The sequence below is a fragment of the Hyla sarda genome, chromosome 8 (assembly GCF_029499605.1).
Source record: "Hyla sarda isolate aHylSar1 chromosome 8, aHylSar1.hap1, whole genome shotgun sequence".
NCBI classification, from domain to species: domain Eukaryota; kingdom Metazoa; phylum Chordata; class Amphibia; order Anura; family Hylidae; genus Hyla; species Hyla sarda.
The window spans coordinates 100,928,905-100,947,150 of NC_079196.1; the positions used below are offsets into that span (position 1 = coordinate 100,928,905).

Below are 18,246 nucleotides of genomic sequence, written 5' to 3' on the forward strand. Positions count from 1 at the left end.
ATAAAAACAAAATTTACCATCCATTGATGGATGGGAAATCCGCCATGAGGCATTTGTTTTTAGAAACTGCTGCTCACAACCAATGTTGCAATGGAGTGTCTCCATCTGCTGGTGGTATTGGAAAGGCATTAGTGCTATGACAGGGTCAGAAGAAGAAGAAGAAGAAGAAGAAGACGGAAAAAAATATATATAAAAAGAAAAAGAGAGAGAGAGAGAGAGACTGACTTAGTGAGCGAGTGAGTGAGAGAGTGAGAGTGAGTGAGAGTGAATGAGTGAGTGAGTGATTGAGTGAGTGAGTGAGTGAGTGAGAACAAATGAGTTAAAGCAAGTGAGTGAGAGAGATCGAATGAATGAAAGTCTGAATGACAGAAAGAAAAAAGGATGAAGAAAGAAGCATGAAGAAAAAAAAATGTATATGGAGTTGCTGACATGAGTGCAATCTACAAAGCCGTTGAGGCTGATCCTCATGGGAGGATTATTGCACCAGGACCCTTAGCACTTTTAAAATGCCATTCAATGCCACGGGCTAGATGTAAACTGCAGATGACCATGTTGTGGTAGTTACCATGGATACCCAAGTGATGTGTGAGCTAACACATAGGCCCAACAGATTCCAAGAAGGCCAGAATCACCAGCGGCACCACCATCGATTGTCAGGTCACCCGGATTCAGCAAATACCAGAGTCCAAAATGATGCAGGTTTATACTGTTAATTTTCAGTTTATCGTTACAGTTGGTGTTATTCCATGTCGGAAGGGACGCAGCTACAGCCAGTGCGGTAACTAGAGACAGGCAGGCAGCTATGTGCAACAAAGGTAGGCGTGTTGTTTTCATATGCAGATCTGAAATATTGTCTTATATGCAAGAGGAGGAGTGATGGGAGTTCAGGCAAAAGCCAGGCTATGGATTGCATTGCTAAATGCTCCATCAGAGTGCAATGGTCGCCTGTCCTTTTTTTAAGTGATGATGTGGGTTTAGCCTGTGCTGTATGTATGTATGGGTGGCTGACTGCCACCCACCCAGAGAGTGTATGGGAGGCTGGTTGGCTGCCAGCCTTCCTTCCATTCCTATGAGTAATGTGAGTGCTCATGAAGGGGACATGGTTGGGTCCACCCCTTTCCCGGTTATCCCCTCTAGGTCTTTTGGCTTAGATCAAGTGTAAAAAAAGAAAGGATCTTGCGACAGATCGCATCCTGAGGCACGTTTTTTTTTGTGTGAATACTTGCACTTGGGTGACTTGTGAGCACATACTGATACATACGTTCCCTATCTGGGGACCATAAATTAAATGGATTTTTGAGAAAGGGAGCTGATTTGGAAGCTTGCTTCTGTCGCCCTATGCATTGACCCGATGTGGCAGTATCTTCGGGTAGTGAACAGTGCACCACCCCATTCCAGTGTTAAACAAGAAAGATTCTCATTTAATCCTCCGTGGGTGAGAATTTGAGTTTGAGAATTGGAGACCAAAATGATGAGTTGCACTGACTGGTTTATGAACGTCTATTCATTTAGCGTTTTAATGACCATGTTTGCACACTGATTGGTGTAAAAAAATAAAATAAAACTAAATAATAATAATCTAGCACACCTGTGCAGGTTTGACATGACATGACAGGTAGCTGTCTTGTGGGTGGTGCTGAATCCTGTTAAATGACGTGAGGGTCTCATGCCTATACACAAGGGTGTGTCATTGCTGTTGCTTGACCATGCATTGGTTTCTGTGGTCAGTGAATGATAAAAACAAAATTTACCATCCATTGATGGATGGGAAATCCGCCATGAGGCATTTGTTTTTAGAAACTGCTGCTCACAACCAATGTTGCAATGGAGTGTCTCCATCTGCTGGTGGTATTGGAAAGGCATTAGTGCTATGACAGGGTCTGAAGAAGAAGAAGAAGACGGAAAAAAATATATATAAAAAGAAAAAGAGAGAGAGAGAGAGAGAGACTGACTTAGTGAGCGAGTGAGTGAGAGAGTGAGAGTGAGTGAGAGTGAGTGAGAGTGAGTGAGTGAGTGAGTGAGTGAGAACAAATGAGTTAAAGCAAGTGAGTGAGAGAGATCGAATGAATGAAAGTCTGAATGACAGAAAGAAAAAAGGATGAAGAAAGAAGCATGAAGAAAAAAAAATGTATATGGAGTTGCTGACATGAGTGCAATCTACAAAGCCGTTGAGGCTGATCCTCATGGGAGGATTATTGCACCAGGACCCTTAGCACTTTTAAAATGCCATTCAATGCCACGGGCTAGATGTAAACTGCAGATGACCATGTTGTGGTAGTTACCATGGATACCCAAGTGATGTGTGAGCTAACACATAGGCCCAACAGATTCCAAGAAGGCCAGAATCACCAGCGGCACCACCATAGATTGTCAGGTCACCCGGATTTAGCAAATACCAGAGTCCAAAATGATGCAGGTTTTTACTGTTAATTTTCAGTTTATCGTTACAGTTGGTGTTATTCCATGTCGGAAGGGACGCAGCTACAGCCAGTGGGGTAACTAGAGACAGGCAGGCAGCTATGTGCAACAAAGGTAGGCGTGTTGTTTTCATATGCAGATCTGAAATATTGTCTTATATGCAAGAGGAGGAGTGATGGGGGTTCAGGCAAAAGCCAGGCTATGGATTGCATTGCTAAATGCTCCATCAGAGTGCAATGGCCGCCTGTCCTTTTTTTAAGTGATGATGTGGGTTTAGCCTGTGCTGTATGTATGTATGGGTGGCTGACTGCCACCCACCCAGAGAGTGTATGGGAGGCTGGTTGGCTGCCAGCCTTCCTTCCATTCCTATGAGTAATGTGAGTGCTCATGAAGGGGACATGGTTGGGTCCACCCCTTTCCCGGTTATCCCCTCTAGGCCTTTTGGCTTAGATCAAGTGTAAAAAAAGAAAGGATCTTGCGACAGATCGCATCCTGAGGCACGTTTTTTTTTGTGTGAATACTTGCACTTGGGTGACTTGTGAGCACATACTGATACATACGTTCCCTATCTGGGGACCATAAATTAAATGGATTTTTGAGAAAGGGAGCTGATTTGGAAGCTTGCTTCTGTCGCCCTATGCATTGACCCGATGTGGCAGTATCTTCGGGTAGTGAACAGTGCACCACCCCATTCCAGTGTTAAACAAGAAAGATTCTCATTTAATCCTCCGTGGGTGAGAATTTGAGTTTGAGAATTGGAGACCAAAATGATGAGTTGCACTGACTGGTTTATGAACATCTATTCATTTAGCGTTTTAATGACCATGTTTGCACACTGATTGGTGTAAAAAAATTAAATTAAACTAAATAATAATAATCTAGCACACCTGTGCAGGTTTGACATGACATGACAGGTAGCTGTCTTGTGGGTGGTGCTGAATCCTGTTAAATGACGTGAGGGTCTCATGCCTATACACAAGGGTGTGTCATTGCTGTTGCTTGACCATGCATTGGTTTCTGTGGTCAGTGAATGATAAAAACAAAATTTACCATCCATTGATGGATGGGAAATCCGCCATGAGGCATTTGTTTTTAGAAACTGCTGCTCACAACCAATGTTGCAATGGAGTGTCTCCATCTGCTGGTGGTATTGGAAAGGCATTAGTGCTATGACAGGGTCTGAAGAAGAAGAAGAAGAAGAAGAAGAAGAAGAAGAAAACGGAAAAAATATATATAAAAAGAAAAAGAGAGAGAGAGAGAGACTGACTTAGTGAGCGAGTGAGTGAGAGAGTGAGAGTGAGTGAGTGAGTGAGAACAAATGAGTTAAAGCAAGTGAGTGAGAGAGATCGAATGAATGAAAGTCTGAATGACAGAAAGAAAAAAGGATGAAGAAAGAAGCATGAAGAAAAAAAAATGTATATGGAGTTGCTGACATGAGTGCAATCTACAAAGCCGTTGAGGCTGATCCTCATGGGAGGATTATTGCACCAGGACCCTTAGCACTTTTAAAATGCCATTCAATGCCACGGGCTAGATGTAAACTGCAGATGACCATGTTGTGGTAGTTACCATGGATACCCAAGTGATGTGTGAGCTAACACATAGGCCCAACAGATTCCAAGAAGGCCAGAATCACCAGCGGCACCACCATCGATTGTCAGGTCACCCGGATTTAGCAAATACCAGAGTCCAAAATGATGCAGGTTTATACTGTTAATTTTCAGTTTATCGTTACAGTTGGTGTTATTCCATGTCGGAAGGGACGCAGCTACAGCCAGTGGGGTAACTAGAGACAGGCAGGCAGCTATGTGCAACAAAGGTAGGCGTGTTGTTTTCATATGCAGATCTGAAATATTGTCTTATATGCAAGAGGAGGAGTGATGGGGGTTCAGGCAAAAGCCAGGCTATGGATTGCATTGCTAAATGCTCCATCAGAGTGCAATAGTCGCCTGTCCTTTTTTTAAGTGATGATGTGGGTTTAGCCTGTGCTGTATGTATGTATGGGTGGCTGACTGCCACCCACCCAGAGAGTGTATGGGAGGCTGGTTGGCTGCCAGCCTTCCTTCCATTCCTATGAGTAATGTGAGTGCTCATGAAGGGGACATGGTTGGGTCCACCCCTTTCCCGGTTATCCCCTCTAGGCCTTTTGGCTTAGATCAAGTGTAAAAAAAGAAAGGATCTTGCGACAGATCGCATCCTGAGGCACGTTTTTTTTTGTGTGAATACTTGCACTTGGGTGACTTGTGAGCACATACTGATACATACGTTCCCTATCTGGGGACCATAAATTAAATGGATTTTTGTGAAAGGGAGCTGATTTGGAAGCTTGCTTCTGTCGCCCTATGCATTGACCCGATGTGGCAGTATCTTCGGGTAGTGAACAGTGCACCACCCCATTCCAGTGTTAAACAAGAAAGATTCTCATTTAATCCTCCGTGGGTGAGAATTTGAGTTTGAGAATTGGAGACCAAAATGATGAGTTGCACTGACTGGTTTATGAACGTCTATTCATTTAGCGTTTTAATGACCATGTTTGCACACTGATTGGTGTAAAAAAATAAAATAAAACTAAATAATAATAATCTAGCACACCTGTGCAGGTTTGACATGACATGACAGGTAGCTGTCTTGTGGGTGGTGCTGAATCCTGTTAAATGACGTGAGGGTCTCATGCCTATACACAAGGGTGTGTCATTGCTGTTGCTTGACCATGCATTTGTTTCTGTGGTCAGTGAATGATAAAAACAAAATTTACCATCCATTGATGCATGGGAAATCCGCCATGAGGCATTTGTTTTTAGAAACTGCTGCTCACAACCAATGTTGCAATGGAGTGTCTCCATCTGCTGGTGGTATTGGAAAGGCATTAGTGCTATGACAGGGTCTGAAGAAGAAGAAGACGGAAAAAAATATATATATATAAAAAGAAAAAGAGAGAGAGAGAGAGAGAGAGAGAGAGAGAGAGAGAGAGACTGACTTAGTGAGCGAGTGAGAGAGTGAGAGTGAGTGAGAGTGAGTGAGTGAGTGAGAACAAATGAGTTAAAGCAAGTGAGTGAGAGAGATCGAATGAATGAAAGTCTGAATGACAGAAAGAAAAAAGGATGAAGAAAGAAGCATGAAGAAAAAAAAATGTATATGGAGTTGCTGACATGAGTGCAATCTACAAAGCCGTTGAGGCTGATCCTCATGGGAGGATTATTGCACCAGGACCCTTAGCACATTTAAAATGCCATTCAATGCCACGGGCTAGATGTAAACTGCAGATGACCATGTTGTGGTAGTTACCATGGATACCCAAGTGATGTGTGAGCTAACACATAGGCCCAACAGATTCCAAGAAGGCCAGAATCACCAGCGGCACCACCATCGATTGTCAGGTCACCCGGATTTAGCAAATACCAGAGTCCAAAATGATGCAGGTTTATACTGTTAATTTTCAGTTTATCGTTACAGTTGGTGTTATTCCATGTCGGAAGGGACGCAGCTACAGCCAGTGGGGTAACTAGAGACAGGCAGGCAGCTATGTGCAACAAAGGTAGGCGTGTTGTTTTCATATGCAGATCTGAAATATTGTCTTATATGCAAGAGGAGGAGTGATGGGGGTTCAGGCAAAAGCCAGGCTATGGATTGCATTGCTAAATGCTCCATCAGAGTGCAATGGTCGCCTGTCCTTTTTTTAAGTGATGATGTGGGTTTAGCCTGTGCTGTATGTATGTATGGGTGGCTGACTGCCACCCACCCAGAGAGTGTATGGGAGGCTGGTTGGCTGCCAGCCTTCCTTCCATTCCTATGAGTAATGTGAGTGCTCATGAAGGGGACATGGTTGGGTCCACCCCTTTCCCGGTTATCCCCTCTAGGCCTTTTGGCTTAGATCAAGTGTAAAAAAAGAAAGGATCTTGTGACAGATCGCATCCTGAGGCACGTTTTTTTTTTTGTGTGAATACTTGCACTTGGGTGACTTGTGAGCACATACTGATACATACGTTCCCTATCTGGGGACCATAAATTAAATGGATTTTTGAGAAAGGGAGCTGATTTGGAAGCTTGCTTCTGTCACCCTATGCATTGACCCGATGTGGCAGTATCTTCGGGTAGTGAACAGTGCACCACCCCATTCCAGTGTTAAACAAGAAAGATTCTCATTTAATCCTCCGTGGGTGAGAATTTGAGTTTGAGAATTGGAGACCAAAATGATGAGTTGCACTGACTGGTTTATGAACGTCTATTCATTTAGCGTTTTAATGACCATGTTTGCACACTGATTGGTGTAAAAAAATAAAATAAAACTAAATAATAATAATCTAGCACACCTGTGCAGGTTTGACATGACATGACAGGTAGCTGTCTTGTGGGTGGTGCTGAATCCTGTTAAATGACGTGAGGGTCTCATGCCTATACACAAGGGTGTGTCATTGCTGTTGCTTGACCATGCATTGGTTTCTGTGGTCAGTGAATGATAAAAACAAAATTTACCATCCATTGATGGATGGGAAATCCGCCATGAGGCATTTGTTTTTAGAAACTGCTGCTCACAACCAATGTTGCAATGGAGTGTCTCCATCTGCTGGTGGTATTGGAAAGGCATTAGTGTTATGACAGGGTCTGAAGAAGAAGAAGAAGAAGAAGACGGAAAAAAATATATATAAAAAGAAAAAGAGAGAGAGAGAGAGACTGACTTAGTGAGCGAGTGAGTGAGAGAGTGTGAGTGAGTGATTGAGTGAGTGAGTGAGAACAAATGAGTTAAAGCAAGTGAGTGAGAGAGATCGAATGAATGAAAGTCTGAATGACAGAAAGAAAAAAGGATGAAGAAAGAAGCATGAAGAAAAAAAAATGTATATGGAGTTGCTGACATGAGTGCAATCTACAAAGCCGTTGAGGCTGATCCTCATGGGAGGATTATTGCACCAGGACCCTTAGCACTTTTAAAATGCCATTCAATGCCACGGGCTAGATGTAAACTGCAGATGACCATGTTGTGGTAGTTACCATGGATACCCAAGTGATGTGTGAGCTAACACATAGGCCCAACAGATTCCAAGAAGGCCAGAATCACCAGCGGCACCACCATCGATTGTCAGGTCACCCGGATTCAGCAAATACCAGAGTCCAAAATGATGCAGGTTTATACTGTTAATTTTCAGTTTATCGTTACAGTTGGTGTTATTCCATGTCGGAAGGGACGCAGCTACAGCCAGTGCGGTAACTAGAGACAGGCAGGCAGCTATGTGCAACAAAGGTAGGCGTGTTGTTTTCATATGCAGATCTGAAATATTGTCTTATATGCAAGAGGAGGAGTGATGGGAGTTCAGGCAAAAGCCAGGCTATGGATTGCATTGCTAAATGCTCCATCAGAGTGCAATGGTCGCCTGTCCTTTTTTTAAGTGATGATGTGGGTTTAGCCTGTGCTGTATGTATGTATGGGTGGCTGACTGCCACCCACCCAGAGAGTGTATGGGAAGCTGGTTGGCTGCCAGCCTTCCTTCCATTCCTATGAGTAATGTGAGTGCTCATGAAGGGGACATGGTTGGGTCCACCCCTTTCCCGGTTATCCCCTCTAGGCCTTTTGGCTTAGATCAAGTGTAAAAAAAGAAAGGATCTTGCGACAGATCGCATCCTGAGGCACGTTTTTTTTTGTGTGAATACTTGCACTTGGGTGACTTGTGAGCACATACTGATACATACGTTCCCTATCTGGGGACCATAAATTAAATGGTTTTTTGAGAAAGGGAGCTGATTTGGAATCTTGCTTCTGTCGCCCTATGCATTGACCTGATGTGGCAGTATCTTCGGGTAGTGAACAGTGCACCACCCCATTCCAGTGTTAAACAAGAAAGATTCTCATTTAATCCTCCGTGGGTGAGAATTTGAGTTTGAGAATTGGAGACCAAAATGATGAGTTGCACTGACTGGTTTATGAACGTCTATTCATTTAGCGTTTTAATGACCATGTTTGCACACTGATTGGTGTAAAAAAATAAAATAAAACTAAATAATAATAATCTAGCACACCTGTGCAGGTTTGACATGACATGACAGGTAGCTGTCTTGTGGGTGGTGCTGAATCCTGTTAAATGACGTGAGGGTCTCATGCCTATACACAAGGGTGTGTCATTGCTGTTGCTTGACCATGCATTGGTTTCTGTGGTCAGTGAATGATAAAAACAAAATTTACCATCCATTGATGGATGGGAAATCCGCCATGAGGCATTTGTTTTTAGAAACTGCTGCTCACAACCAATGTTGCAATGGAGTGTCTCCATCTGCTGGTGGTATTGGAAAGGCATTAGTGCTATGACAGGGTCAGAAGAAGAAGAAGAAGAAGAAGAAGACGGAAAAAAATATATATAAAAAGAAAAAGAGAGAGAGAGAGAGAGACTGACTTAGTGAGCGAGTGAGTGAGAGAGTGAGAGTGAGTGAGAGTGAATGAGTGAGTGAGTGATTGAGTGAGTGAGTGAGTGAGTGAGAACAAATGAGTTAAAGCAAGTGAGTGAGAGAGATCGAATGAATGAAAGTCTGAATGACAGAAAGAAAAAAGGATGAAGAAAGAAGCATGAAGAAAAAAAAATGTATATGGAGTTGCTGACATGAGTGCAATCTACAAAGCCGTTGAGGCTGATCCTCATGGGAGGATTATTGCACCAGGACCCTTAGCACTTTTAAAATGCCATTCAATGCCACGGGCTAGATGTAAACTGCAGATGACCATGTTGTGGTAGTTACCATGGATACCCAAGTGATGTGTGAGCTAACACATAGGCCCAACAGATTCCAAGAAGGCCAGAATCACCAGCGGCACCACCATCGATTGTCAGGTCACCCGGATTCAGCAAATACCAGAGTCCAAAATGATGCAGGTTTATACTGTTAATTTTCAGTTTATCGTTACAGTTGGTGTTATTCCATGTCGGAAGGGACGCAGCTACAGCCAGTGCGGTAACTAGAGACAGGCAGGCAGCTATGTGCAACAAAGGTAGGCGTGTTGTTTTCATATGCAGATCTGAAATATTGTCTTATATGCAAGAGGAGGAGTGATGGGAGTTCAGGCAAAAGCCAGGCTATGGATTGCATTGCTAAATGCTCCATCAGAGTGCAATGGTCGCCTGTCCTTTTTTTAAGTGATGATGTGGGTTTAGCCTGTGCTGTATGTATGTATGGGTGGCTGACTGCCACCCACCCAGAGAGTGTATGGGAGGCTGGTTGGCTGCCAGCCTTCCTTCCATTCCTATGAGTAATGTGAGTGCTCATGAAGGGGACATGGTTGGGTCCACCCCTTTCCCGGTTATCCCCTCTAGGTCTTTTGGCTTAGATCAAGTGTAAAAAAAGAAAGGATCTTGCGACAGATCGCATCCTGAGGCACGTTTTTTTTTGTGTGAATACTTGCACTTGGGTGACTTGTGAGCACATACTGATACATACGTTCCCTATCTGGGGACCATAAATTAAATGGATTTTTGAGAAAGGGAGCTGATTTGGAAGCTTGCTTCTGTCGCCCTATGCATTGACCCGATGTGGCAGTATCTTCGGGTAGTGAACAGTGCACCACCCCATTCCAGTGTTAAACAAGAAAGATTCTCATTTAATCCTCCGTGGGTGAGAATTTGAGTTTGAGAATTGGAGACCAAAATGATGAGTTGCACTGACTGGTTTATGAACGTCTATTCATTTAGCGTTTTAATGACCATGTTTGCACACTGATTGGTGTAAAAAAATAAAATAAAACTAAATAATAATAATCTAGCACACCTGTGCAGGTTTGACATGACATGACAGGTAGCTGTCTTGTGGGTGGTGCTGAATCCTGTTAAATGACGTGAGGGTCTCATGCCTATACACAAGGGTGTGTCATTGCTGTTGCTTGACCATGCATTGGTTTCTGTGGTCAGTGAATGATAAAAACAAAATTTACCATCCATTGATGGATGGGAAATCCGCCATGAGGCATTTGTTTTTAGAAACTGCTGCTCACAACCAATGTTGCAATGGAGTGTCTCCATCTGCTGGTGGTATTGGAAAGGCATTAGTGCTATGACAGGGTCTGAAGAAGAAGAAGAAGACGGAAAAAAATATATATAAAAAGAAAAAGAGAGAGAGAGAGAGAGAGACTGACTTAGTGAGCGAGTGAGTGAGAGAGTGAGAGTGAGTGAGAGTGAGTGAGAGTGAGTGAGTGAGTGAGTGAGTGAGAACAAATGAGTTAAAGCAAGTGAGTGAGAGAGATCGAATGAATGAAAGTCTGAATGACAGAAAGAAAAAAGGATGAAGAAAGAAGCATGAAGAAAAAAAAATGTATATGGAGTTGCTGACATGAGTGCAATCTACAAAGCCGTTGAGGCTGATCCTCATGGGAGGATTATTGCACCAGGACCCTTAGCACTTTTAAAATGCCATTCAATGCCACGGGCTAGATGTAAACTGCAGATGACCATGTTGTGGTAGTTACCATGGATACCCAAGTGATGTGTGAGCTAACACATAGGCCCAACAGATTCCAAGAAGGCCAGAATCACCAGCGGCACCACCATAGATTGTCAGGTCACCCGGATTTAGCAAATACCAGAGTCCAAAATGATGCAGGTTTTTACTGTTAATTTTCAGTTTATCGTTACAGTTGGTGTTATTCCATGTCGGAAGGGACGCAGCTACAGCCAGTGGGGTAACTAGAGACAGGCAGGCAGCTATGTGCAACAAAGGTAGGCGTGTTGTTTTCATATGCAGATCTGAAATATTGTCTTATATGCAAGAGGAGGAGTGATGGGGGTTCAGGCAAAAGCCAGGCTATGGATTGCATTGCTAAATGCTCCATCAGAGTGCAATGGCCGCCTGTCCTTTTTTTAAGTGATGATGTGGGTTTAGCCTGTGCTGTATGTATGTATGGGTGGCTGACTGCCACCCACCCAGAGAGTGTATGGGAGGCTGGTTGGCTGCCAGCCTTCCTTCCATTCCTATGAGTAATGTGAGTGCTCATGAAGGGGACATGGTTGGGTCCACCCCTTTCCCGGTTATCCCCTCTAGGCCTTTTGGCTTAGATCAAGTGTAAAAAAAGAAAGGATCTTGCGACAGATCGCATCCTGAGGCACGTTTTTTTTTGTGTGAATACTTGCACTTGGGTGACTTGTGAGCACATACTGATACATACGTTCCCTATCTGGGGACCATAAATTAAATGGATTTTTGAGAAAGGGAGCTGATTTGGAAGCTTGCTTCTGTCGCCCTATGCATTGACCCGATGTGGCAGTATCTTCGGGTAGTGAACAGTGCACCACCCCATTCCAGTGTTAAACAAGAAAGATTCTCATTTAATCCTCCGTGGGTGAGAATTTGAGTTTGAGAATTGGAGACCAAAATGATGAGTTGCACTGACTGGTTTATGAACATCTATTCATTTAGCGTTTTAATGACCATGTTTGCACACTGATTGGTGTAAAAAAATTAAATTAAACTAAATAATAATAATCTAGCACACCTGTGCAGGTTTGACATGACATGACAGGTAGCTGTCTTGTGGGTGGTGCTGAATCCTGTTAAATGACGTGAGGGTCTCATGCCTATACACAAGGGTGTGTCATTGCTGTTGCTTGACCATGCATTGGTTTCTGTGGTCAGTGAATGATAAAAACAAAATTTACCATCCATTGATGGATGGGAAATCCGCCATGAGGCATTTGTTTTTAGAAACTGCTGCTCACAACCAATGTTGCAATGGAGTGTCTCCATCTGCTGGTGGTATTGGAAAGGCATTAGTGCTATGACAGGGTCTGAAGAAGAAGAAGAAGAAGAAGAAGAAGAAGAAGAAAACGGAAAAAATATATATAAAAAGAAAAAGAGAGAGAGAGAGAGACTGACTTAGTGAGCGAGTGAGTGAGAGAGTGAGAGTGAGTGAGTGAGTGAGAACAAATGAGTTAAAGCAAGTGAGTGAGAGAGATCGAATGAATGAAAGTCTGAATGACAGAAAGAAAAAAGGATGAAGAAAGAAGCATGAAGAAAAAAAAATGTATATGGAGTTGCTGACATGAGTGCAATCTACAAAGCCGTTGAGGCTGATCCTCATGGGAGGATTATTGCACCAGGACCCTTAGCACTTTTAAAATGCCATTCAATGCCACGGGCTAGATGTAAACTGCAGATGACCATGTTGTGGTAGTTACCATGGATACCCAAGTGATGTGTGAGCTAACACATAGGCCCAACAGATTCCAAGAAGGCCAGAATCACCAGCGGCACCACCATCGATTGTCAGGTCACCCGGATTTAGCAAATACCAGAGTCCAAAATGATGCAGGTTTATACTGTTAATTTTCAGTTTATCGTTACAGTTGGTGTTATTCCATGTCGGAAGGGACGCAGCTACAGCCAGTGGGGTAACTAGAGACAGGCAGGCAGCTATGTGCAACAAAGGTAGGCGTGTTGTTTTCATATGCAGATCTGAAATATTGTCTTATATGCAAGAGGAGGAGTGATGGGGGTTCAGGCAAAAGCCAGGCTATGGATTGCATTGCTAAATGCTCCATCAGAGTGCAATAGTCGCCTGTCCTTTTTTTAAGTGATGATGTGGGTTTAGCCTGTGCTGTATGTATGTATGGGTGGCTGACTGCCACCCACCCAGAGAGTGTATGGGAGGCTGGTTGGCTGCCAGCCTTCCTTCCATTCCTATGAGTAATGTGAGTGCTCATGAAGGGGACATGGTTGGGTCCACCCCTTTCCCGGTTATCCCCTCTAGGCCTTTTGGCTTAGATCAAGTGTAAAAAAAGAAAGGATCTTGCGACAGATCGCATCCTGAGGCACGTTTTTTTTTGTGTGAATACTTGCACTTGGGTGACTTGTGAGCACATACTGATACATACGTTCCCTATCTGGGGACCATAAATTAAATGGATTTTTGTGAAAGGGAGCTGATTTGGAAGCTTGCTTCTGTCGCCCTATGCATTGACCCGATGTGGCAGTATCTTCGGGTAGTGAACAGTGCACCACCCCATTCCAGTGTTAAACAAGAAAGATTCTCATTTAATCCTCCGTGGGTGAGAATTTGAGTTTGAGAATTGGAGACCAAAATGATGAGTTGCACTGACTGGTTTATGAACGTCTATTCATTTAGCGTTTTAATGACCATGTTTGCACACTGATTGGTGTAAAAAAATAAAATAAAACTAAATAATAATAATCTAGCACACCTGTGCAGGTTTGACATGACATGACAGGTAGCTGTCTTGTGGGTGGTGCTGAATCCTGTTAAATGACGTGAGGGTCTCATGCCTATACACAAGGGTGTGTCATTGCTGTTGCTTGACCATGCATTTGTTTCTGTGGTCAGTGAATGATAAAAACAAAATTTACCATCCATTGATGGATGGGAAATCCGCCATGAGGCATTTGTTTTTAGAAACTGCTGCTCACAACCAATGTTGCAATGGAGTGTCTCCATCTGCTGGTGGTATTGGAAAGGCATTAGTGCTATGACAGGGTCTGAAGAAGAAGAAGACGGAAAAAAATATATATATATAAAAAGAAAAAGAGAGAGAGAGAGAGAGAGAGAGAGAGAGAGAGAGAGACTGACTTAGTGAGCGAGTGAGAGAGTGAGAGTGAGTGAGAGTGAGTGAGTGAGAGAGAACAAATGAGTTAAAGCAAGTGAGTGAGAGAGATCGAATGAATGAAAGTCTGAATGACAGAAAGAAAAAAGGATGAAGAAAGAAGCATGAAGAAAAAAAAATGTATATGGAGTTGCTGACATGAGTGCAATCTACAAAGCCGTTGAGGCTGATCCTCATGGGAGGATTATTGCACCAGGACCCTTAGCACATTTAAAATGCCATTCAATGCCACGGGCTAGATGTAAACTGCAGATGACCATGTTGTGGTAGTTACCATGGATACCCAAGTGATGTGTGAGCTAACACATAGGCCCAACAGATTCCAAGAAGGCCAGAATCACCAGCGGCACCACCATCGATTGTCAGGTCACCCGGATTTAGCAAATACCAGAGTCCAAAATGATGCAGGTTTATACTGTTAATTTTCAGTTTATCGTTACAGTTGGTGTTATTCCATGTCGGAAGGGACGCAGCTACAGCCAGTGGGGTAACTAGAGACAGGCAGGCAGCTATGTGCAACAAAGGTAGGCGTGTTGTTTTCATATGCAGATCTGAAATATTGTCTTATATGCAAGAGGAGGAGTGATGGGGGTTCAGGCAAAAGCCAGGCTATGGATTGCATTGCTAAATGCTCCATCAGAGTGCAATGGTCGCCTGTCCTTTTTTTAAGTGATGATGTGGGTTTAGCCTGTGCTGTATGTATGTATGGGTGGCTGACTGCCACCCACCCAGAGAGTGTATGGGAGGCTGGTTGGCTGCCAGCCTTCCTTCCATTCCTATGAGTAATGTGAGTGCTCATGAAGGGGACATGGTTGGGTCCACCCCTTTCCCGGTTATCCCCTCTAGGCTTTTTGGCTTAGATCAAGTGTAAAAAAAGAAAGGATCTTGCGACAGATTGCATCCTGAGGCACGTTTTTTTTTTGTGTGAATACTTGCACTTGGGTGACTTGTGAGCACATACTGATACATACGTTCCCTATCTGGGGACCATAAATTAAATGGATTTTTGAGAAAGGGAGCTGATTTGGAAGCTTGCTTCTGTCGCCCTATGCATTGACCCGATGTGGCAGTATCTTCGGGTAGTGAACAGTGCACCACCCCATTCCAGTGTTAAACAAGAAAGATTCTCATTTAATCCTCCGTGGGTGAGAATTTGAGTTTGAGAATTGGAGACCAAAATGATGAGTTGCACTGACTGGTTTATGAACGTCTATTCATTTAGCGTTTTAATGACCATGTTTGCACACTGATTGGTGTAAAAAAATAAAATAAAACGAAATAATAATAATCTAGCACACATGTGCAGGTTTGACATGACATGACAGGTAGCTGTCTTGTGGGTGGTGCTGAATCCTGTTAAATGACGTGAGGGTCTCATGCCTATACACAAGGGTGTGTCATTGCTGTTGCTTGACCATGCATTGGTTTCTGTGGTCAGTGAATGATAAAAACAAAATTTACCATCCATTGATGGATGGGAAATCCGCCATGAGGCATTTGTTTTTAGAAACTGCTGCTCACAACCAATGTTGCAATGGAGTGTCTCCATCTGCTGGTGGTATTGGAAAGGCATTAGTGCTATGACAGGGTCTGAAGAAGAAGAAGAAGACGGAAAAAAATATATATAAAAAGAAAAAGAGAGAGAGAGAGAGAGACTGACTTAGTGAGCGAGTGAGTGAGAGAGTGAGAGTGAGTGAGAGTGAGTGAGAGTGAGTGAGAGTGAGTGAGAGTGAGTGAGTGAGTGAGTGAGTGAGTGATTGAGTGAGTGAGTGATTGAGTGAGTGAGTGAGAACAAATGAGTTAAAGCAAGTGAGTGAGAGAGATCGAATGAATGAAAGTCTGAATGACAGAAAGAAAAAAGGATGAAGAAAGAAGCATGAAGAAAAAAAAATGTATATGGAGTTGCTGACATGAGTGCAATCTACAAAGCCGTTGAGGCTGATCCTCATGGGAGGATTATTGCACCAGGACCCTTAGCACATTTAAAATGCCATTCAATGCCACGGGCTAGATGTAAACTGCAGATGACCATGTTGTGGTAGTTACCATGGATACCCAAGTGATGTGTGAGCTAACACATAGTCCCAACAGATTCCAAGAAGGCCAGAATCACCAGCGGCACCACCATCGATTGTCAGGTCACCTGGATTTAGCAAATACCAGAGTCCAAAATGATGCAGGTTTATACTGTTAATTTTCAGTTTATCGTTACAGTTGGTGTTATTCCATGTCGGAAGGGACGCAGCTACATCCAGTGGGGTAACTAGAGACAGGCAGGCAGCTATGTGCAACAAAGGTAGGCGTGTTGTTTTCATATGCAGATCTGAAATATTGTCTTATATGCAAGAGGAGGAGTGATGGGGGTTCAGGCAAAAGCCAGGCTATGGATTGCATTGCTAAATGCTCCATCAGAGTGCAATGGTCGCCTGTCCTTTTTTTAAGTGATGATGTGGGTTTAGCCTGTGCTGTATGTATGTATGTATGGGTGGCTGACTGCCACCCACCCAGAGAGTGTATGGAAGGCTGGTTGGCTGCCAGCCTTCCTTCCATTCCTATGAGTAATGTGAGTGCTCATGAAGGGGACATGGTTGGGTCCACCCCTTTGCCGGTTATCCCCTCTAGGCCATTTGGCTTAGATCAAGTGTAAAAAAAGAAAGGATCTTGCGACAGATCGCATCCTGAGGCACGTTTTTTTTTGTGTGAATACTTGCACTTGGGTGACTTGTGAGCACATACTGATACATACGTTCCCTATCTGGGGACCATAAATTAAATGGATTTTTGAGAAAGGGAGCTGATTTGGAAGCTTGCTTCTGTCGCCCTATGCATTGACCCGATGTGGCAGTATCTTCGGGTAGTGAACAGTGCACCACCCCATTCCAGTGTTAAACAAGAAAGATTCTCATTTAATCCTCCGTGGGTGAGAATTTGAGTTTGAGAATTGGAGACCAAAATGATGAGTTGCACTGACTGGTTTATGAACGTCTATTCATTTAGCGTTTTAATGACCATGTTTGCACACTGATTGGTGTAAAAAAATAAAATAAAACTAAATAATAATAATCTAGCACACCTGTGCAGGTTTGACATGACATGACAGGTAGCTGTCTTGTGGGTGGTGCTGAATCCTGTTAAATGACGTGAGGGTCTCATGCCTATACACAAGGGTGTGTCATTGCTGTTGCTTGACCATGCATTGGTTTCTGTGGTCAGTGAATGATAAAAACAAAATTTACCATCCATTGATGGATGGGAAATCCGCCATGAGGCATTTGTTTTTAGAAACTGCTGCTCACAACCAATGTTGCAATGGAGTGTCTCCATCTGCTGGTGGTATTGGAAAGGCATTAGTGCTATGACAGGGTCTGAAGAAGAAGAAGAAGAAGAAGACGGAAAAAAATATATATAAAAAGAAAAAGAGAGAGAGAGAGAGACTGACTTAGTGAGCGAGTGAGTGAGAGAGTGAGAGTGAGTGAGTGAGAGTGAGTGAGTGAGTGAGTGAGTGAGAACAAATGAGTTAAAGCAAGTGAGTGAGAGAGATCGAATGAATGAAAGTCTGAATGACAGAAAGAAAAAAGGATGAAGAAAGAAGCATGAAGAAAAAAAAATGTATATGGAGTTGCTGACATGAGTGCAATCTACAAAGCCGTTGAGGCTGATCCTCATGGGAGGATTATTGCACCAGGACCCTTAGCACTTTTAAAATGCCATTCAATGCCACGGGCTAGATGTAAACTGCAGATGACCATGTTGTGGTAGTTACCATGGATACCCAAGTGATGTGTGAGCTAACACATAGGCCCAACAGATTCCAAGAAGGCCAGAATCACCAGCGGCACCACCATCGATTGTCAGGTCACCCGGATTTAGCAAATACCAGAGTCCAAAATGATGCAGGTTTATACTGTTAATTTTCAGTTTATCGTTACAGTTGGTGTTATTCCATGTCGGAAGGGACGCAGCTACAGCCAGTGGGGTAACTAGAGACAGGCAGGCAGCTATGTGCAACAAAGGTAGGCGTGTTGTTTTCATATGCAGATCTGAAATATTGTCTTATATGCAAGAGGAGGAGTGATGGGGGTTCAGGCAAAAGCCAGGCTATGGATTGCATTGCTAAATGCTCCATCAGAGTGCAATGGTCGCCTGTCCTTTTTTTAAGTGATGATGTGGGTTTAGCCTGTGCTGTATGTATGTATGGGTGGCTGACTGCCACCCACCCAGAGAGTGTATGGGAGGCTGGTTGGCT

At 43.4% G+C, this 18,246-nt stretch overlaps 10 pseudogenes; all 10 read left to right on the top strand.

Moving 5' to 3' along the window:
- The first annotated feature begins 1,126 nt into the window (after positions 1-1,126).
- On the top strand, positions 1,127-1,390 carry LOC130289742 (U2 spliceosomal RNA; annotated as a pseudogene).
- A 1,453-nt stretch (positions 1,391-2,843) lies between these two features.
- LOC130285917 (U2 spliceosomal RNA) lies at positions 2,844-3,107 on the top strand (annotated as a pseudogene).
- Positions 3,108-4,548: 1,441 nt separating this feature from the next.
- Positions 4,549-4,812, top strand: LOC130288698 (U2 spliceosomal RNA; annotated as a pseudogene).
- A 1,452-nt stretch (positions 4,813-6,264) lies between these two features.
- Positions 6,265-6,530, top strand: LOC130288771 (U2 spliceosomal RNA; annotated as a pseudogene).
- Positions 6,531-7,965: 1,435 nt separating this feature from the next.
- Positions 7,966-8,229, top strand: LOC130289940 (U2 spliceosomal RNA; annotated as a pseudogene).
- Positions 8,230-9,699: 1,470 nt separating this feature from the next.
- LOC130289743 (U2 spliceosomal RNA) lies at positions 9,700-9,963 on the top strand (annotated as a pseudogene).
- A 1,453-nt stretch (positions 9,964-11,416) lies between these two features.
- Positions 11,417-11,680, top strand: LOC130285918 (U2 spliceosomal RNA; annotated as a pseudogene).
- A 1,441-nt stretch (positions 11,681-13,121) lies between these two features.
- LOC130288699 (U2 spliceosomal RNA) lies at positions 13,122-13,385 on the top strand (annotated as a pseudogene).
- Positions 13,386-14,835: 1,450 nt separating this feature from the next.
- Positions 14,836-15,100, top strand: LOC130289548 (U2 spliceosomal RNA; annotated as a pseudogene).
- A 1,511-nt stretch (positions 15,101-16,611) lies between these two features.
- Positions 16,612-16,875, top strand: LOC130289350 (U2 spliceosomal RNA; annotated as a pseudogene).
- Positions 16,876-18,246: the final 1,371 nt, after the last annotated feature.